This window comes from Trichechus manatus, unplaced genomic scaffold, assembly GCF_000243295.1.
Source record: "Trichechus manatus latirostris isolate Lorelei unplaced genomic scaffold, TriManLat1.0 scaffold00101, whole genome shotgun sequence".
Lineage (NCBI taxonomy): Eukaryota > Metazoa > Chordata > Mammalia > Sirenia > Trichechidae > Trichechus > Trichechus manatus.
Genome location: NW_004444037.1, coordinates 289,406 through 312,298, shown reverse-complemented (window position 1 = coordinate 312,298; position 22,893 = coordinate 289,406).

The following is a 22,893-nucleotide window of genomic DNA, read 5'->3' as shown; positions in this document are numbered from 1 at the left end:
GCAATCTTTCAAAGTCCTCAATCCTTCCAACAGCAACTATGTTCCCCTCTACTGAGATGATTTCTCATGTCACCATGTGTGATAATTTTAGCAACTGGGCTGCCACACTGAGTCAGAGGCTAATCACACCCACCTACCACTCATGACGGTATCCATTTCAACTGCCAGTTAGTTAGCAAACCAGAACCAATTATCCATCTTACAGCTTCTGTGATTAATTGCATTAGTTTGGTTCTTTCAATAAGTAGAGAGTAAGATGGGGTCATATGTGCAAGAGATTAAATGAGGACAATTCCTGTAAAGGAAAAGGGGTAAGAGACAGAGGAGTTACGGAAAGTCTCAAATGATAATGCATATTTCACCTCTATGAAAGAGACAGCAAAGGAAGAAGTAAAAGGTAGAAATACTTACAAACTATACACATAAATTCTAGGCCTATGGGGAGTACATGAACAGAAAAAGTGGTTTGGTGTCCAGTTTCATTGTTTTTCTCCGTGTAGAGATATTTATTTAATGATTCATTTAAAAGTCTGCAGGTTGTTTACAATGGCTAGCAGTGAGGTTCTGTGGCAAAATCCCCGATTGACTAGGATTTGTATTACTTAACTTTATTGTGGGTAGAAAAGAATACAAAATGTGTACAGTGATTGTAGTTCTTCTGACTGGAGTAGGAGCCAACCATTTTCTTTAACCAATGGAGCACAATCTGCTGAGCTTGTGCATGTAATCAGTGCCTTTGTTTCTATGGTAACTGTTGGAGTATACAATGCAAGCTTTTCTGTACCAATATAGCCTAGAAGAGAGGAGGGCATAATGTAAAAGGAAAATTACAGGTAGGTCAAATTTCCATAGCATCTATTAAAAGGAAGAAAGTAGAAATTGTAGATGTCCGAGCATGTCTTTAGGATTTGGGCACTGAGGTATTTTGCATGAAAAAAACGGAATATTTAGAAAGTGCATGACAATTGTCTTCAAATATCTGCAAGTTTGTCATGTGTAACATTTGTACAAAGATTTTCAGCTTACTTTGAAGTGATCCTTATGAATTTGCAGATTACTAGATACCTGTATCGCAGGTGAATTATACCAAACAAGCCTTGCAGGTACTTCTGTAATTCTTCAGGTGTGAAAATTAACACCTATGAAATTAAGCTCAAATTTATAAAAAACTTTGGAGTATTTGGAGAAAAGCCATGGCATAAATACCAAAAAATTAGTATATGTTTGTGGGTGTACGTTTTGGTAAGAACTAAAACTGATAAAGTAATTTATATTCTCCTATTCAGTTTCATGCAAAAGTCACAAAATACCTTATAAATTAATGAGTTAAATTGCTTCTAGTGTATGAATGCAATACAAGTCTCTGAACGTTGAAATAATTCACTTTAAATGCAGTGGGAAAAAAATTATTACCATCTTAATACAAAGTATTTCAGACTTCCCAAGTTATTTGATACAGTTAAGTTTATTTCTTGTTATCAGACTCCATCAAGCCAGCTCTGACTCATGATGACCTTATGTATAACAGAATGAAAGGCCGCCCAGTCCTGCACCATCTTCACAATTATTGATATTATTGAGTCTGTTGTGGCTGTTGTGTCAATCCATCTCACTGATGGTTTCTCATTTTGGCTGACCTTCCACTTTAATCTTTGAAGAAGCATATTTGTATGTAAAAATAAAAAGAGATATGCTATCATATATAGTTTACAATAAGGAAACAAAGGCAAAGAAATGCTGGTGAGTTCCCTAAAGTTGCCTCATCAGTACATTGGAACAAAGCGCAAGAGGGTTGTCTACCTTTTAGTACAGCTCTTCACATAGTATTAGTATTTGCACAACTCAGTGCATACTGTAACCTAAAGACTGAAGATGGCTTTTCATCATCTTGTTAGCTCTCATTGCCACCTATAAATAATTGAAAATCATTTAATGTTTGTTGAATTGGATAGTGTGATAATGAGTTATATAACTGGAAAAATAAGTATTTTTTCTTCAAAGCGGTTATGCAAAGTATTTCTGGAGTCAGATTACCTGAGTTTGAATCTGGACTCTTCCCTCTATTCTTCGTGTGAACTTGGGAATATTTCCTAAATTTTCTTGGTCTCAATTTCCTCATCTGTAAACAGGGGGTAATAATAGTACCTACTTCAAAAGATTGCTAGGTAGATTAATCAAATTAATATATGTAAACTGACTATAGCATTGGTTGTCACAAATAAGAAACTAGTAAACATTAGCTGCTATTATTATTATTATTAATTGAAATATTTTCAACATGGAAATAGAGTGGTTGGCTACTGTCCAGAAAAGGGAGTTCTGAAGCCCAGTTCTCTGAGGTCATTTACAATGGTATAATCATACTATATAATTTTAAGAGGTACAAAGTTACTTATAAGTATCCTTATAATTTACAATTATATATCCTGAATAGTTACAGACTTTCCCAAAGATAATATCCCTTGGAGGTGACATCTAGTCTGGTAAACTTTCCTCCAGCAAAAGTGATTTCAGAAAGTATTATTTGGAAGCATCATACTTGTATTAAGATAATAGGGAAAGTTATACATTTATGCAATGCTTCTATGAAAATAATTGATTTTTTTTAGTTGCTACTGAAAAATGTAAGATTTTCTTTCTTTAAAATTGTCTTGGAGAATTTTGTATAAATAAGGTAGAATAGTACTTTTCAATTCAAAATAAAATCATAAGTAATTATCTTAATTCAATAAGCATCGATTGTATAATTCATGGGAAAAATATGTATAATGTTTAAGTCAGATTTTGAAAGCATTTTAGCCACTCACTATTAATCTATTATGTGCTGTGGAAAATATGTTTCTTCTCTGAAATATCAGAAAACTTACACTCAGGCATGATCTAAGAACCATAGAAGACAAAGAACCATTATTATATGTATTGTCACATTAATAATAATTAAAGAGGATTTCAGAGATCTGAGTGTCTTTTATTTAACTGACTTCATGATTTATAATGAAATTTGATCTGATTAATACAGGTATAAAAATTATTTTATGACCCAATGCCCATAACATGAATAATGATGAATTGAATATTTCAACTTAGTTTTAAATCTATATTATGCTCACATTATGTGAATTTAGAAAACTATGAGATTTATGATTGACATTAAATGGGCATAGAGGTACAGAGTTACACAAATGAATGTATATATTATCCTTATTAAGAATGTTATTACTCTTTAAAAATATTCTTACATGGCTAAAACATACTGTCTTCTTCAGGCTGCAATATAGCTATGCAGTATAGGTCTTTTTTTGTTTTTTTGTAGTTGTTTTCCTCTAATTCCTTGAAAATGAACCATGAAATTCAATTGAGTCAACTAATTTACGAAAGTTGACTCCTTTGGCATATAGGATCCTTTGCCTTGCACATTCTGAAGTACGCATTGTACGCAAAAAATCTTCATCTTAGCAGGTCTAGAAAAGTGAATGTTTACATCAGAATTTCATATTACTCAGCAATGGCGAGATTAACATTCAAATATATGAAAAATCACGTTGATTTATACTTCAGATACCAACATCTGCTTAAAACCAAAAATAAAAATAAAACCCTTTGCTGTTGAGTCGATTTGGATCATAGAGACCCTATAGGACAGAGTAGAACTGCCCCATAGGGTTTCCAAGGAGCCCCAGGTGGATTCGGACTGTGTACCTTTTGTTTAGCAGCTGAGTTCTTAACCACTGTACCACCAGGGCTCCAACATCTGCTTGCCAATGAAAACAATTGCATTTACTTGGATTTACTTATCTTTTAAGTTCCACCTTTCAGTTGGTCACAGCCATTTTGTTGAATGCAAATTTGGCTTTCAGTTTCAGAAAACTTATAAGTAAGCAGCACGTTTCATGATGAGTTTAGACAGTTTCCACATTCTTTTACAGTGTGAGAGAAAAGAAAGTGTCTTAACTAAGCAGGCTTTTCTACAAGAGGGCACACCCACTGCAGCTTTGTTTAGATCAAAAACAAAGTTCTTTCAATTTACTGGAGATACAAACATTAGAATACCTCATATAAAGCTAGATGTTGTGATTGCCAGAAAAGATTAAAAAATGTGCAGCTCTTGTCTCTCAAGAGATAACAATCTTCTAAATATAAGAAGAAAAGACTTGCTCTTGCTCTGCCTGCTTTTTGTGCCTTGTAAATGAGCTGGGTGCTGGTTTGATATAATTCTGACAGGTGCTCTAGCTGGTGAACTCTTCTCAGTCGTTGTAACTACATTGCCATTTGGACCAGTGGAAAAATGTCCTGTTATTAGAGGAGAAAAGGAAGCATGGAAGTTTTGAAAAATTCTTGTTCAAATAAAAATGGAAACAGAACAGCAAAACACATTCCAGAATTCTAGATTTTGACAGCTTCTCAGATAATAGATATGATAATATCGTTCAGTAACTATATATATATTTCTGTCTGTTCTTTGCCGTTGAATCTATGCCGACTTCTATGACCCTATAGGACAGAGCAGAACTGCCCCATAGGGTTTCCAAGGATTCAAACCGCTGACCTTTTGGTTAGCAGCCAAGCTCTTAATCACTGTGCCACCAGGGCTGCACTGTGCCACCAGGGCTCCATATATATATATATATATATATATATGTATATTTCTTTATGTATTTCTCTAACAGTATGTGTTAGTTTCTGAGGGCTGCCATTACAAAATACTACAAAATGATTGACTTTAAAGAAATGAAATTTATTGTCTGACAGTTCTGGAGGCTAGAAATTCAAATTTAGAACATTAGCAGGCCTGTATTCTCTCTGTTCAATTTAGGGGAATATCCTTCCTTGTCTCTTCCAACATTTAGTAGTGTTTGGCATTTCTTGGCATTCATTGGCTTTTAGACGCATCTTGCAATGGCATCTGTTTTACCCTTGTGACACTTCCTCTGTGTCTGTTCTCTCATTTTATAAGACACCACTCAGCAAGGATTAGAACCAATCCTAATTTGGAATGATCTTCTTAATTTAACTGATAACATCTTCAAAGAAAGACTTTATTTCCTGATAAGTTCACATATCATAAATACAGGAGTTAGGACTTCGACATATTTTCTTGGAGGACATAATTCAATCAATAACAAGGTATCTGGAAGTGTTAACTGGAATTGGTTTTCTTTTGAACATAAAGCTAATGAGTTTCTTAAGAAATTCTGTATTATTAGGGTTTCTACTCTTCACTCTAAACAGATATTCTTTAATAGAAGAAAATGTATATGAATTGTACATAATATCTTTCCACAACCAAAACACTTCCCAAAGAAGAAAAATATGAAACACAAGATTTTAGTACGCACACTAGACTCTAGTACCAAGCCTCCAGTCATTGATATTTATCTGGCAGAGAGGCTGTAGAACCTCACAGAACTTTTCATGTGTAATAAGACCTCCTGTTGGCATATATTTCATTTTGACTTTTATCATAAAATATTCCTAATAATAGTTATATTCTTATCTAGGTTTTAAATCTTTCTTTACTACCTCCTTCATTTCTATTCTAACAAACAAAAAAACAATAAAAGTTTGTTTGTTAGTTTTCCCCTGAGACATATATGAGCATCATCAGGGTACATTTCTTTGTTTTCCTAATTTTGCATTTTAATTTCAATATTAATCTAAATATATGCACACACACATATTGCACTCTGGATGTATGTGTGTGCGTGTGTGCGCATGCATGCGCTGGATTATCTCCATCAGTATCTTATAGTCAATTAAAATTATGTCATTGTAGTATCATCTTTGCATCTTTGTTTATAATTAATTTGGCACTAGATAATCATTTAACTCCAAAAAGCTATATACAAAAGAACAGAGACGTACTCAATATTTTATGATACATTTATGTCAATTAAAAGCCAATGCAAAAACTATGTTATGGATTGAATTGTGTCCCCCACTTCAGTTTTTTTTTTTTTATATTTGAAGTCTGCAACCCTACACTGGTGAATGTGACCTTGTTTGGAGGCATAGGGTTTTTCTTTCCAGATATTATTAGTTAAGTTAATGCAGTCATATCAGAGTAGGATGGGAATTAATCTTAATCTCTTCTTAGTGACATTTTCTAAAAGAGAACAACAGACATGGAATTATAGTCACACACAGGGGGAAGACAGCATAGGAAGATCCATCTACAAGCCAACAAGAGCTAAGAAACACCAGGGGCTACAGAAGTTCAAAGAGAAAAGGAAGGATCTTCCCCTAGAACCAATGAAGAGACAAATCCCGCCATCACCCTGAATTCAGACTTCTAACATCCATAACTGTAAGAAAATAAATTTCTCTTCTTTAGAGTCTCTCATTTTGTGGTATTTTATCATGACAGCCCAAGGAGACTAAGATAGGCTGCAACAACGAAGACATCCCAGTAGTCTGGGTACTGGAAGATCAATGGAAGATTTAAGTTATCCCAATGCACAGAGATCTAAATATGTGCTGAACTCAAAGAAATGGATACCATATTTATTTCATAATTGATTTCATTTGCAAACAGCATCTTCTCTTAGTTTAAATATTATAGTTTGCATACTTTTTGTGTTTAATTATAAAACTATTGCCACATTTTGATCATTTTACATTAGCCATAAGTATGAGTTTATATCTAATTTTGTTATTTTACATATTTAAGCAGCATCATATTTAAAATAATCTAAGTCAACACTGGGGCATTCATGAAAATAATTTTCCTCACTCAAATGGGATTTTTCTATTACTCTAGCTTGAGAAACCTGTTGCATAGCATTATTATAAGTACTAGGAAAATAAAGATATTGTAACTTTTCCCATTATACTGAGTAAGATTATTTATTGTGATTTAAGATAAGCTCCCTGTTCAAATATGTTCTCCATTTAAAGTATTCTTCATTTCTAGGTAGCTAAAACACACCATTTATACATTTTCAATTTTCTAGAAGTATCAAGAAGGAAATGTATTTCTGTGTGAGGTGTTCTAGGTTTCCTTTGTCAATATTTAATACCGAATATTCACATTGTTAATATAAGCCTATGACATAGGAGGCAGGATGGTTAATGTCATCAAAAGACTTTTCTTTAAGTTGATTGGATAAGCTCCTTGGGAGTCTTTTATTTCTCATGAAGTAAATTGTTTTGGTTTGTTCATTACTGACTTAAATAATTCAGTAGTAAAGGCAGTATCCCTGGACAGTTTCCTTTATTGTCTGTCCTAGTACTCATTTTAGCACATGGAAAATATCGTCTTACATTTGAATCCTCAAGGCTAGTTAACACACAGAGAGCTTTGTATTACTACAGATACTTCTTATGGTATTGCTGTTCAAATATTTCCATGCTTTGCTGGATGTCACTTCATTTGTGATTTCTATTCATCATTTTGTTAAGAGTAAATATCTATTGGTGTATGATATAAACTATATACACTTTTTGTATGATTTACTCTTGAACTGGGTAATAACCAGCCTTTCAAATGATCATCAATGATCCTTTCTTCTTTGTATTCATTTGCATAGTTACAACTCACAATGAATAGGTTTGATTTGGATAACCATTAATATTGCAGAATTATGAGTGTAACTTCTGAAGTTAGGTATTAAGTGATGTTGCAGCTCTCATCTTGACCTCTTGAGTTACTTGCTCTTAGGAAAGTTAACTGCAGTGTTGTGAAGATACTCAAGCAATGCTATGACCCACATGGTGAGAAACTGAGACTTTTTGTTAAGAACCATGTGAGTGAGCCATTTTGAAAGAACACCCTCTAACCTCAGTCAAGCTTTCAGATGACATCTCAGCAGCCTAAACTCACACTTCAACTGCAACATACAAGACTCTGAGCTATAACAAGCCACCTAAGCCACTCCTGAATTCTTAACTCACAGAAACTCATAGATAACAAATGGCTGCTATTTTAAGCTACTAAGTTCCAAGGTTACATGTTACACAACAGTAGATAATTAATACATATGGACTATTTAAACACATACTGGTGTGATTTTTCTGTTTAGGTTTGAGGGAAAAAAAAAAGCTTCCCCTATGAAGGAAAGCTGGTGCTTTCTAGCATGAGATTTACTTCGCAATGTCTCTATGACTATTCATGACGACTTAACTGTACTAAAGAATTCACCCCAAGGGAGGTAGTTTCTTCTGGTAACTTTTAACCCCCTAAATCATTAATCAGAAAATGTAGGCTTATACAATTAAACTTGTTCCTTCTGGTCAAACATCCATGATTGTAGGACTACTATGCTGCTTGAGTTTGACCAAAGCTTGGCAACAGGGTGGTCAGGCCAGGTGCAGCTGAACGAAGGCCCATTTCTCTGTTCTGTGCACTCTGAGGTATAAGACCCCTAGACCACTTTGCCTCATGGCCTTTCACCTGCAGTATAGACTTGGAGCCATATGTGTGCAAAGAGATTTCCTGTGTCAACTCACCCTGGAACAGGTGTCTAAGGGAGACCACCCAAGGACGAAAGTTACTCCATTTATCTGCACCTTAATCTCTACTTAAGTAAATAAAAGCTTGTAAAATGTCACTTGGTGTTGTTGTTGTCAGGTGCCTGTGAAATAGTTCCAACTCATAGCGACCCTGTGCACAACAGAAGGAAATATTGCCTGGTCCTATGCCATCCTCACAATCATTGCTGGATTTGGGCCCATTGCTACAGCCACTGTGTCAGTCCATCTCGTTGAGGATCTTTCTCTTTTTCACTGACCCTCTGCTTTACCAAGCATGATGTCCTTCTCCTGGAACAGGTTATCTTGATAACATATTCAAAGTACATGAGATGTAGTCTTGCCATCCTTGCTTCTAAAGAGCATTCTTGCTGTACTTCTTCCAAGACAAATTTATTCCTTCTCTGGCAACCCATGAGATGTTAAATATTCTTCACGAACATCATAATTCAAATGAGTCAATTCTTCTTTGGTCTTCCTTTTTCATTGCCCAGTTTTCCCATGCATATGATGTGATTGAAAATACCATGGCTTGGGTCAGACACACCTTAGTCCTCAAGGTGACATCTTTGCTTTTTAACACTTTAAAAAGGTCCTTTGTGGCAGATTTGCTGAATGCAACACATCGTTTTATTTCTTAACTGCTGCTTTCACGGGCATTGATTGTTGACCCAAGTAAAATGAAATCCTTGCCAGCTTCAATCTTTGCTCATTTGTCATGATGTTACTTATTGGTCCATTTGTGAAGATTTTTGTTTTCTTTATGTTGAGGTGCAATCCACACTGAAGACTGTGGTCTTAAGTGCTTCTAGGCTTCTTCACTTTCAGCAACCAAGGCTGTGTCATCTGCGTATCACAGGTTGTTAATCAGTCTTCCTCTAATCCTGATCCCATATTCTTCTTCATTATAGTCCAGCTTCTCTGATTATTTGCTCAGCATACAGATTGAATAAGTACGATGAAAGGATACAACTCTGATGCACATATTTTCTGATTTTAAGCCACGAAGTATCCCCTTATTCTGTGCAAATAACAGGTTCTTGGTCTATGTACAGCTTCCACTTGAGTGCAATTAAGTGTTCTGGAATTCCCATTCTTTGTAATGTTATCCATAATTTGTTATGATCCACACAGTAGAATGTCTTTGTGTAGTCAGCAAAACACAGGTAAATGTCTTTCATGTATTCACTACTTTCAGCCAGGATCCATCTGAAATCAACATTTATATTTCTTGTTCCACTTTCTATTCTGAATCCAGCTTGAATTTCTGACAGTTCCCTGTTGATGTACTGCTGCAATCATTTTTGATTTATCTTCTGCAAAATTTTACTTGCATGTGCTATTAATGATATTGTTCAATAATTTCATCATTCTGTTGTATCACCTTTCTTTGGAAGAGGCATATATATGGGTTTCTTCCAGATGGTTGGCTAGGTAGCTGTCTTCCAAATTTCTTGGCATAGATGAGCGAGAGCTTCCAGCACTGCATCGGTTTGTTGACACATCTCAATTGGTATTCCTGCAATTCCTGGGAACTTGTTTTTTGCCAATGCCCATTGCAGCTTGGACTTCTGCCTTCAGTATCATTGGTTCTTGATCATATGCTACCTCCTGAAATTGTTGCAGATCGGCCAATTCTCTTTTGGTACAGTGACTGCGTGTATTCCTTCCATCTTCTTTTGCTTCCTAAGTTGTTCAATATTTTGCCCAAAGAACTCCTTCAATATTGCAACTCAAGGCTTGAATTTTTCTTCGGTTCTTTTTGCTTGATAAATGCCAAGTATGTTCTTCCCTTTTGATTTTCTAACACCAGATCTTTGCACATTTCATTATAATAGTTTGTCTTCTTGAGCCACATTTTGAAATCTTCTGTTCAGCTTTTTTACTTCATCATTTCTTCCTTTAGCTTTAGCTACTCTACATTTAAGAGCAAGTTTCTGAGTCTCTTCTGACATTTATTTTGGTCACTGGGTAATGTCAATTAATTATTGAGAGATAAACCCCTCTATAAGCCCATTTTTCATCATGACTCATTACAGCCTGACACCAGAGAACTATCCTGAATCTAACATCCAAGTCTTGGTTTTGTTTGAAACTTGCTTTATATGCACAGGTAGGCCCTGGCATTTTCCTGTTGAATATAAGCAATCTTAGAGAACACCAAATCAAGAAAGACACTCTGTGTCCATGATGAAATGAATCAGAAAACAAGACCACTCTGTAATCTTATATAAGCGTAAACAAAAACAAGGTCTGTATAAAACTTCCTAAAATTCTCAGTATCTCCATCTCTTGACTTTTATGAGTGACTTCTTCTTTATCAAATACAGATTTAGCATTTATTCATTCCTCCCACCTTTTAAATAAAATATATTAAGATACTAAATCACGGAATTGTCTCTGCTTTCCGACAGTACCAAATCCAGAGTAAAGCCAGCATACTAGCTTACTATCCTAAATCACCCATCACAATCGCTAACCCTATAAAAATTCTTTTCTACTACTCTTTTGCTGAGATGAACCATAGTTGCCCGGGTGTATATTCTTCCTCATTGAAATGAATGATAAATCCAACTTTGTTTGATTATAGGTATATATCTGGTGGTCTTTTGGCTGAAGGGCATTGGCAAAGACTTGAAAACATCTCCATATTCAATCATAATTAGTTTTTATATTTATTAATTGCATTGATGTATATAAGCACAGAACTGAAAATTCTGCCAATAAAATATTAGTGGTACTTTCTTGAACAATGGCTATAGGATTTTTACTTTCCTCTTTTAAAATAAGTTTTATTTTGAGAACTAGAAAAAAAATCTCAGTATGTAAAGCATACTAAAATTATAGAGATAAACTTTTAAATATCTAAGTTAGAGCAAATTTTCAGAGACTTTCTTTCTTGTTATAAATTAAATACTTTATCACTGCTATTAGCTCTCTTTAGGAATACTTCCTTGTAAAGAAATCTTCAGTAAAGTAGTGCAATCTTAGCCTTTTTAAAAACATTAGCTCTTGCTTGTCCAACCTTTTTTCACTACTATTTAGAATTCAGTGTTCATCATGTTTCCCATGCAACCCTAAAAATCAGTTTCCGGTAATAACATTCATTGAATGTTTCTAGGTGGTAAGCACCATTCTAAATATTAACTTTATTTTCTCAGAAACCTTATGAAGCATTGTTATTTCTGTTTAACACTTGATGAAACTGAGGCATAGAATACTTAAGTGAATTGCCCAAGAGTATGCAGCTATAAAACTCAGAATTTAAACCGAGGCATTCTGATGTCAGGATCTATACTTTACTCTTTATACCCTGCATAGCTTTTTCCTGCTTAACATTTTCTCCAAATACTAGCCATTACTCTTCTGCCTTTTAACTCATTTTATTTGTTCATATATTTATTCTCTAATTTAGGTAACTACAAACAGACTTTTTAAAAGGTTACATGGAATATGTTTTAATCTTCCCACAATCATTCGTAACATAATCAATCCTACATTCAATGTCTAGTTGAAGGATTGGTAAATATCACAAACTTCTCTTATAAAAACAAGTTCACCTTTTATTTCTAATAGTTTAAATTCTTCGAGCAGAACAAAGTGGGGGTTTGTGAAAGCCAAGAAATTGTCTTATGTGAGTTCCACTTTTAGAAAAGAAGAATATGCAAGATTCTTTACTAATTATTTATTACCATCTGTTTAAAATTGTCCATTTAGTTTATAAATTAGAGATAATGTTTGTTAAAAAAAAAAAAAATGTTGGGCCACATTTTCTGTTTTATTTTCATGAAAGGTCTGCCTGAGACATGTGGATGCCCTGGATAGGCTAAATTTTAAAATATGTTCAGAGGTGTTTTTTGTTGGTTTGTTTATTTTGTTTTCCTTATTCTTTTAAACAGATATTGACCCTGAGAATAGGGAAAAACCTGAGAAAACTGCTGGTGCCATCATTCAGACACAATCCAATTCTTTGAACTTTTCAAGGATGGACTCAAATTTCCTGGCCTATTCAACAACACACATATTTTGTACTTAACTACAAATTAAGCTGGTTGGAGAAGGCAGTCCATTACTTCCTGCCAAAAAATTCTTAGAGAGTTCTACAGAATCAGTAGCAAACCACTACTTTTGGGGGAATATATAAAATTGAACTCTTTTTATCTTTTACATTTTCTTCTTTTATTTATCAGGAAACTAACCCAGCTGATAGGTTTAGCATTGTAAGACTAGACCTGGATTTTTTTTTTTTTTAAGAGTCATTTTTCTCTCTATTCCTTTTTCTTTTTCTTCTTCTTCCCCTTCTTCTCCTTATCATTATCCTTCTTCTTCTTCCTCCTCCCCAATGTCTTTCAACCACTTTATTCCAGAAGTTAAGAGCATTGGTTTCAGAAGTAGAAAGAGGAAGAAAGCCTTGATTCTAACTTATACTGCTAACTAGTTCTTGGCATTGGGCCAGTTATTTTTATCTCTCCATGCCTCTGATTTTTCATTTCTAAAATTGTACTTATCACTAATAGATTTTGTTGGTACTAAATATAACAATTCATATGATGTCTTTAACATAAACATTTGGGAAATGCTTACCTATACTTTTATATGATTTTCCCCCACCATTTTTATTTTGCTGGCTGAGATGAACCTTGCCAACATCTAACTACAGGGAGCATTATTGACCGAGGCTCCTGTGCCCTGAAATCCGTGACCATTTTAGCACTGAGATCATGCTTCCACAGGCTGCTGTCAGCCAAGGACCGAGTGCAGCAGGGACACTGAGGTAGAGCATTCCTGGGACACATGGGAGTTTTTTGAAATCAGACTTTGATTTGAGGGCTCCCTGAAGATCTTGCCAACTGTTTCTTAGACTGCATGACAGTCTAGCACACCTCCACCAATCTCCTTTCCCTCTCTTCTTCCCTTTGGTTCAGACTTGCATAGTTATCTGGTGTCTCTCCTAGCCTCCTCATTTCCTCTCCCATGGACAGTTACCATAATATCTTTGTAGCCCTCATTCCATCTTGGTGTTTGATTTTCACATAATACAGACTTTATACAAGTATATATCTTTAGAAGACATAGATCTTTGCCATCAACTCCCATAGGAGGGCCAACACGCATGCACTGTATACTCCTCCTACCTATATTTTTTCCCACTCCCCTTACCTATGATATCTTGCCAATAAAACCAAAAACCAAACCTGTTGCCAGAGTCCATTCTGACTCATAGCTACCCTATGGACAGAGTAGAACTCCCCATAGGGTTCCCAAGGAGCAGTTGGTGGATTCAAACTGCCGACTTTTTGGTTAATCGCTGAATGCTTAACCAATACGCCACCAGGGCTCCATCTTGCCAATAAAGTACTGGAATTAGAATGCGCGAAGGACCTAAGGCCTACCTATGCAATTCAAGAAGTGCTTCTACAAGAGGTAAATCAGACAGCTTCAATATTACCCTTAGGGATACATTCTGAAACTGTCAAACTCATAATAAATGGATAAGAAACTCAGCCTGGTTTAATTTTTATTAGAGAACAGACAAAATTCATCGTTATCATTTTTTAAGAGAAATGGGAAGAAACTTGTTAAATCAACTGGTGTCAATTGAATAGAAAGTTGTAAGTACATTTCACCAGTTATAATTCAGATTATAGCAATTACCACAAGTTGCATTGTATTGTATTGTCTATGTGTGTTAGGAAATTTGCCCCACTTTTTATAATAAGATCTGGCAACTCTGTGCTTTAGAATTAGAAGAAAAATCTCCAGGTGGGAAGGGACACATTATCAGTCAGTGCTTACCAGAGTGTATCATCTCTCTTTGGAGTTCTCATACTTTGATTTCTAGTAATCCAGCATGAAGGCACCCTAACAGTACAGCATTTTCACTTATAAATCTCTACTTTGATTCTACCATTAGTATTTTATTTGGTTTTAATTTTTTTATTGTACTTTCGATGAAGGTTTACAGAACAAGTAGTTTCTCATTAAACAGTCAGTACACATATTGTTTTAAGACACTGGTTAACAACCCCATGACATGTCAACACTCTCCCTTCTGGACCTTGAGGACCTTTTTTTTTGGTGAAAATATACGTAGCCAAAGTTACACCATTTTGAAAGTTTCTACATGTACAATTCAGTGACATCGATTACGTTCTTCCAGTTGTGCTGCCATTCTCACTATCCTTTACCAAATTATTCCATCACCATTATCTTCAACTCACTGTCCCCTAGGCTTCCCATCAAACCTTTTGAGTTGCTGTTGTCAATTTGATCTCACATAGATAATTCTTTTTTGTTTTTGTTCCTTAGATGAAGGTTTGCAGAACAAATAGTATCTCATTAAATAGTTAGTACACATATTGCCTTATGACAATGGTTAACAACCCCATGACATTTCAACACTGTCCCTTCTCAACCTTGGGTTCCCCATCACCAGCTTTCCTATCCCCTCCTGCCTTCTATTCCTTGTCCTGGACTGCTGTGCCTCATTAGTCCTGTTTTGTTTTATAAGGCTGTCCAATCCCCAGCTGAACGGTGAAATTCGGGAGGGGTTTCACCACTGAGCTAAAAGGGTGTCAAGGGCCATACTCTCGGGGTTTCTCCAGTCTGTCAGGCCGGTAAATCTGGTCTTTTTTTTTAGTTAGAATTCTGTTCTACGTCCTTTTCCAGCTCTGTCCGGGACCCTCTATTGTGATCCTGGTCAGATCAGTCAGTGGAGGTAGCCAGGTACCCTCTAGCTGTACTGGACTCAGTCTGGTGGAGGCCGTGGTAGCTGTTGTCCATTAGTCCTTTGGACTAATCTTTTCCTTGTATCTTGTTCTCTTCACTCTCCCTTGCTCCTGAAAGGGGTGAGACCAGTGGAGTATCTTAGATGGCTGCTCACAGGTTTTTAAGACCCCAGATGCTACTTACCAAGGTAGAACGTAGAACATTGTCTTTATAAACTGTGTTATGCCAATTAAGCTAGATGTTCCCTGAGAATGCGGTCCCCACAGCCCTCCGCCCAGCAACCCAGTCCCTCAGGGAGTTTGGAAGGGTCTATGGAGCTTCCATGACCTTTCCTTGTACAAGTTGTGCTGGTTTCCCCAGTAATGTGTACTGTCTTACCCTTCATCAAAGTTACTGCTTGTCTATTTAGTTCCCCCCCACTCCTCCCATCCCTTGTAACCAACAAAGATTGTTTCTTTTTGTGTGTAAGCTTTTACTTGAGGTATACAGTAGAGGTCTCATATAATATTTGTCCTTTTGTGATTGACTTATTTCACTCAGCATAATGTCCTCCAGTTTTCTTCCTCTTCCTCTCCTGTGCTGAGTTCCTTTTTTTTGTGGAAGTTTTTTCATTTGTTTTGTTTTTGCTGAGATTTTTATGTTTTTCTTCTTTATTTTGATGAGTAGGTTTGTTAACTTTCTTTGTGGTTACCTTGAAATTTACCCTTATCTTCCTAGATTTGAACCTGTCTATTATTACTTGGTATCGCTTGACTTCCTCTCCATTAGAAGGTTCTATATCTACACTGTTCATTCCCTCTTTTATTGTTCTGATGTTGTTCTCATTTACAGATTAACTTCTCTGGTTCCCTTTTGTAATTCTTTTGGTTTTGCATAGTCCTTAAGAGTTCATTTCCTAGGTTGGTATCTGGCTAGTACAATCCTGTTTCCTAGATTAAGCCTGTGGTCTGATATTGTTTGTTCTCAGATGGAAGGACTTCCTTTAATAAGTACATCTCATAAGTTTGGTTTGGTTTTTGCATAGTCCCTTAATTTCTGTTTATCTGGAAATGTCCTAATTTCACCATCATATTTGAACGAGAGTTTTGCAAGATATATTATTCTTGGCTGGCAATTTTTTTCTTTCAAGGTTTTATATATGTCATCCCATCATCTTCTTGCCTGCATGGTTTCTGCTGAATAGTCTGAGCTTAGTTTTATTGTTTCTTCTCTGTATGTGACATTTTGTTTTTCTTGAGCTGCTCTCAGGATTCTCTGTTTGTCTTTGGTTTTAGAGAGTGTGATTATGATATGCCTTGGCGATTTTCTTTTGGGGTCTATCCTACATGGGGTTCGTTGAACTTCTTGGATGGTCAGCTTTTCATCTTTCATAATATTGGGGAAGTTTTCTGTCAGTAAGTCTTCAATGATCCTCTCTGTGTCTTCTCTTTTCTCCCCGTTCTTGAACTCCAATCACTCACAGATTTTTGCTTTTGATTGTATCCCACATGATTCTCAGGTCTCTTCATTTTTCTTCATTCTTTTTTCTGATTTTTTCTCAAACAGATTTGTATCCAAGTGTTTGTCTTCAATTCCGCTGATCCTGTCTTCTACCATTTTATATCTGCTCCTCAGCCCTTCTATGACACTGTCCATTTCTGAAATCTTGTTTTTTATCTTTTGGATTTCTAGTTGTTGTTTTTGTATAATTTCTAGTTGTGAATTTATTTTGGCATTTTGTTCCTACATTATTTTTCTGAATTCTTCCATTTTTTTTCTGTATTTTCCATGAATTTTTCTGTCTTTTCCGTGAATTTGTCTATTTTTTTCCTCATTTTGTCTGCTTTTTGCTTCAACTCTTGAATAATTATGAGTATTAGAGACTTGAATTCCCTGTCAGGTAGTTCTAGTTCCTTTTCTTCTACTGGAAAGTCATCTGGTGTTTTATTTTGGATGTCCATTGGAACCATCCTGTCCTGTTTTTGTAAATGTTTTGATAGTGTCTGCTGTCTTCGGGGCATTCAGCAGTTATTTTTCTCATTTATTGATTGTAGATTTGTTTCATCCTGCTTTTTTTTTTTTTTTTAATTTGGCTATGTCTGAGCAGGCAGGCTGTGTGTTCTTTGTTCTTTGCTCATTTGTGGGCATGATACTTTTTGCCTCCTTCTCCAATTGGCAGAGTCAGTAACTCACATATGGTACAGCAGGACAGGTCTAGCTGAAGAAGAGTTGCTGGGATGGGTTGTTTGTGGCACTTACTACAGCCACCAGGGTGGGTCAGTAATCAGTGCAGGGCAGGTTCCGGTAGGCCGTGCCTGTGCTGCTTGGTGTTGTGCTGTTAAGTGCATGGTGCAGGTAGGCAGGATAGAGGGTAGAGATTGTGATGTTTAGAGCTAAGATGGGTATGGGAGAGAGGAGAGAGGAATAGGAGCCAACAACATACTAACAAAAAAGAGTGCTGGGGAGCTTGCCATTGGAGTGAAGAGATGAAAGACTATGAAATGGTGGAAAACAAAAAGGGGAAGAAGAAAAAAGGAAATGAAAAGAATAAATAAAAATTAAAAAGAAAAAAAAACAGCAAATATCCCAGGGATCCCACTGGTGTGGCTATGAGGTCTGGGGAAGTTGTTCCCAGGTGTTGAAGTACAGCCTGGCTAGGAGGTGTAGAGGTATTCAGTGCCAGGTATCCAGGGGACAGGAAGAGAAGGAAGGTATAGAGAGACAAGAAACAGAGTAATGAAGAAAGACAAAAAAGGAAAAAGAAGGAAAAGAAAACAAAACAATAAAAAAAAAAGAACAAGAAAAATCCCCCAAAAAACAGAAAAAAAAAAAACCCACAAAAAAAGAAATGTGCTCAAGGATCCCTCTGCACATCTTTGCAAACTGAGGGGGTATGTCCCAAGCCACGCAGCACCACTGGGCCAGAACGGGCTCCCAACTAGAGAAAAGAAAACAAACAAACAAACAACTGAAAACAAACATAAAAGAAGCCCCAGGATCCCACCAGCATGGCAGCATAGACCGGGAAGCAGTTCCACACTCGAACAGAGCTCCACAGCCCCTCAGGAAGAGGCAAAGATGGCTCATGAAGCCAGATATTTAAGCAAAAGGTGGGGGAAGTGGTGAGAGGTAAGGAAGAAATCAAAAGAAACGGGAAAAAGCAACACCAGCTGCCAACAAATGGCACTTAGGGAGTCGGCCAGTGCGGGAATGGAATCAAAGCAGTCAGTGCTTCCCGGCCAAGAGACTGTGGCCTCGGGAAGTAGAGGAGACTGAGTCGGGGTGAAGAAGGATGGGGGGTGGGAAAGGCTATATCACTGTTTACTGGTTGTTCTGTCTCCTGCTGGAAGCTCCGTGAAGCTGCTTTCTCGTACCCGCTATTTGCTGGTCTCTGACAGGAGTCCAAGATGGCGGATCTGTGCTGTATTAGCTGATAGGGGACCTCTCTATGTATGTCTCCTTGCTCTCTGTTCTCTGTCAGTTTCTTATTCCATTTGGTGCTTAGCTGAGTTCTTTATTTCTTCATTTGATGTTTAGGATTTCAGGATTGCTTTTTTCTCTGTTTGGCTTAGTTTTTCAGATCTTTGAAGGTTTACTTTTTCCTAGCTTATACTCTCTCTCCTGCCCTCTCCTTCCTTGATGCTTTTGTGGTAAATATCAAAAGAGTGACATAAATCTGAGTGCAGCCCAACTAAGACTTTCCCTCTAAAAGTCCTATTTCTTCTGCAGATATACAACAAATGTCTTCACTGTTGAGACCCTGTTGGTATACCAAGTGGTGTAACTTCATCCTCGTTTTATGTCCAACATTACAGCCTTAATATAGTGCATGGAGTCCCTGGGTGGTGCAAAAGGTTGATGCAGTTCACTGCTAGTTGAAATTTTGGAGGTTTGAGTCTACCCAGAGGTGCTCAGAAGAAAAATAGGAAAATGTACTGAAAAATCAGCCACTGAAAACCCTGTAGAGCACAGTTCTACTCTTACACATATGTAGTCTTCATGAGTTGGAATCGACTCAAAGACAACTGATTTTTTAATGTAATACACAAAGAATTTTTGTAATGATTGTCCAGAAATAAATGCTTGCAATCATTAGCCATAAGAAAGAAGAAAATCAAAACTACATTGTGATACCATCTGTGATCTTTAAGGTTGTGTGTCAACTTGGCTGGGCCATGATTCTCAGTGGTTTGGCAGTTATGATGTAGTTTTGCAGTCATATAATGATGTAATCACTTCAATGATAAGATTTGATATAATGTGATCACCTCCATGATGGGATCCGCTGTGAGTAGCCAGACAGTTGAAAGAGAGTTTCTTTGGGGGTGTGGCCTGCATCCAATGTAGGGGCTTTTTGTGAAAGTGCACTGGTTTTGCTTGTTCTGGATCCTGTAGCTGGCTCTTGTTCATCTGACTTGCAGTTTTTGGGACTTAAGCTAGCAGCTTGCCTACCATTCTTGGGATTCATCAGTGTCTACAGGCCAAATCTTGGGTCTGCCAGCCACTGCAGCTATGTGAGTTGGGAGAAGCCTCCAGCCTGATACATGGATTTGGAACTTTCTAGCCTCCACAACTGTGTGGGCCATTTCCTTCATATAAATCTCTCTTTATATATAGATATATATATATAGACACTTCACCGGTTTTGCTTCTCTAAAGAATCCAGCCCAAGACATTTGGTACTAAGAACAGTTCTTAAGAAAAAAATTGTAAAGATGTGTTTACTAAATTGATTCTCAAGTATGGTCATTCTTAAAAATGTTGATGACTCTGCTTCTAATAGCAAACATGGCACTGCTAACCCATGGCATGAGGTGACAATAGAAATACACAAATTATCACCACCGATAGATAAGGTATTTGTAACAGGTGAGGCTCTGGGTGATTGCATGTTTGATACCTTTCTACAGTTTTGTCGAAATGAGAAGTATAAGGAAGCTGGCTGGTTGGTACTACTTTCACTAGACAAAGAAAGAGATGAGCTCAAAGTTTCAGAGTCAAAGGTCTAGTGCCCAAGCTCCACGTAAATGACCTCAAAGTTTCCACTTGTGCCTTGAAAGAAAGCTTTATTTCTTGTAATAACAGAGCTGATTTTGCCAAAAATGAAGCCCAAAGTCTTACTGTAAGAGTGGCTGAATTATAATGTCAACTGAATTCCCAACATTGAGTGGTGCCTGAAGTTAAAGTGAGGGCATTGATTGGGAAGAAACTTGGGATGGGGACATATGTCCAGATAATCAGGAATCTGGGGACACTGAGCCCCTAAATTTTGTTGAATCACTCCTGCTGACAAGACCAGCTCTCTCACTCCGTTCTTTGTCTTCTAAGCCACATCCCCAGTAAAACCTTAAGCCCTTCCACCCCTATCCAATGAAATTAATCCAACTGTATCTGAAGAGTCTTTGTCTGAGTCATTGCCTCAGGTGTCTCCTGAGGTAGATGCCTTATGAGACAATGCTGAATGTTCTCAAAACCCTTCTCCACTACTCATTTTGGCTTCAGACCTATAACTAAACTTAAGTCCCAGTGAGACTTAAAAGGTGAAGCACAAAGTGTGAACCACGTGGAGGTATGCTACACTCCAAAAGAACCACAATCAACTGAGGTGCTTACTGAGGCCAAAGGGAATTATGAATGGATGGTGAAAGAAGGTTGTTCTAAATACCTGTTATGACCACATGACCAATTGCAGAAATGAGGACTGTAATTGTTATGAGTATTTCTTTCTTGGATGTGTGTATCAAATGTTTTTGTTTTCTTCACTTATAAAATAGAAGATGTAAATAGGTCTAGAACATTTTCGGCTGTAGGTGTGTTAGTAGTATCATGTTAGGCACAGGTATGACTTTATAATTGTCTTTATTCAGAGATTATGTATGGTTTAAGGAGATGTGTACAGGTGCCAAGTTGACAAAGGGTGGACTGTGATCATTAAGGTGGTGTGTCAACTTGGTTGGGCCCTGATTCTGAGTGGTTTGGCAGTTATAACGTAGTTTGGTAGTGGTAAAATGATGTAATCACCTCCATAATGGGATCTGCTGTTGAGTAACCAGTCATTTGAAAGGGAGTTTCCTGTGGGGGTATGGCCTGCATCCAATATAGGTGGACTTTCTGGCAAGGCTTCCAGGCTTTTTCTTATTCAGGATCCTGTAGCTGGTTCCTGTTTATCTAACTTCCGGTTCTTGGGACCAGAGCTAGCAGCTTACCTGCCAACCTTGGAATTTGTTAGCCTCCATGGTCTGGATCTTGGTATCACCAGCCCCTTCAGCTACATGAGTCAGGAGAAAACTCTAGCCTGATTCACGGACTTTGGACTTTCCAGCCGCTACAACCAGGTGAGCCATTTCTTGATATAAATCTCTCTCTCTCTGTCTCTATATATACATATATATAGTCTCACCCTGAAAATAATGGCACTAATCAAAAAAACATAAAACAATAAATGCTGGTGAGGTTGTGGGGAGATTGAAACTCTTACACACTGCTGACGGGAATGTAAAATTGTACAATCACTGTAGAAAATGGTGTGATGCTTCCTTAAAAAGCTAGAAATAAAAATGCCATATGATCCAGCAAGCCCACTCTTAAGTGTATAACCCAGCGAAATAAGAGCCATGACAGGAATAGACATATGCACTCCCATATTCATTGCAGCACTATTCACAATCATAAAAATACGGAAACAACCTAAGTGTCTATCAATGGGTAAATGGATAAACAAAATTTATTACATATACACAATGGAATACTATGAAACAATAAAGAATAATGATGAATCTGTGAAACATCTTACAACATGGATGAACTTGGAGAACATTATGCTAAGTGAAATAAGTCAATCACAAAAAGACAAATAGTGTATGAGACCACTACAATAAAAATCAAGAAAAGGGTTACAAACACACACACACACAAATTCTTTGATAGTTACAAGGATGGGAAGGGGATGGAGAGAAAATCACCAACTAGAAAGAAGACAGGTATTAATATTGGTGAAGGGAAAGACATTACACAATAGGGAGAAAGTCAGCACAACAAGTCCAAGGAAAAGGAGGGCACTGAAAGGAACACAAGAATCAAGGGCCATCACGTTAATTACCATAACATAGACAACCCTACAACAATAGTATTAACAAATAATAATCTATGAATGGATATATAGGTAAAAAAGTATGCTAATGAGTAGTGGGAAGGTCCAAGGGAGCACACCCACCTGCAGATATAGGTAGAGTTGTGTATATTACTATACCCATATTTGTAAAAGCTACATGTATATTAATATAGATAATAGAACACAAAAGGAGCATAGCTGTGAAAACTTCTTAGACATAGGCAAACATCTCACAGGGCGAAGTTATTAGCCTTGAAGGCTGAGGACCAAAGACTAGAAGGACATCTATGTCAGCTGGCATAACATAGTTCATAAAGGCAATGTTCTGCATCCAACTTTTGTGAGTATCGTCTGGGGTCTTAAAAGCTTGTGAGTGGCCATCTAAGATACAACTATTGGTTTCATGCTGGTGGGAGCAAAGAGAGTGGAAAAAACTGAAGACTCAAGGGAGTCATTAGTCTAAAGAACTAATGGACCATAGGGATCACAGCCTACGTGATCCTGAGACGACAAGAACTAAATGGTGCCCAGCTACCACTACCGACTGCTCTGACTGGGATCACAATAGAGGTCCGGGGCAGACAGGGAAAAAAATGTAGAGCAAAAAT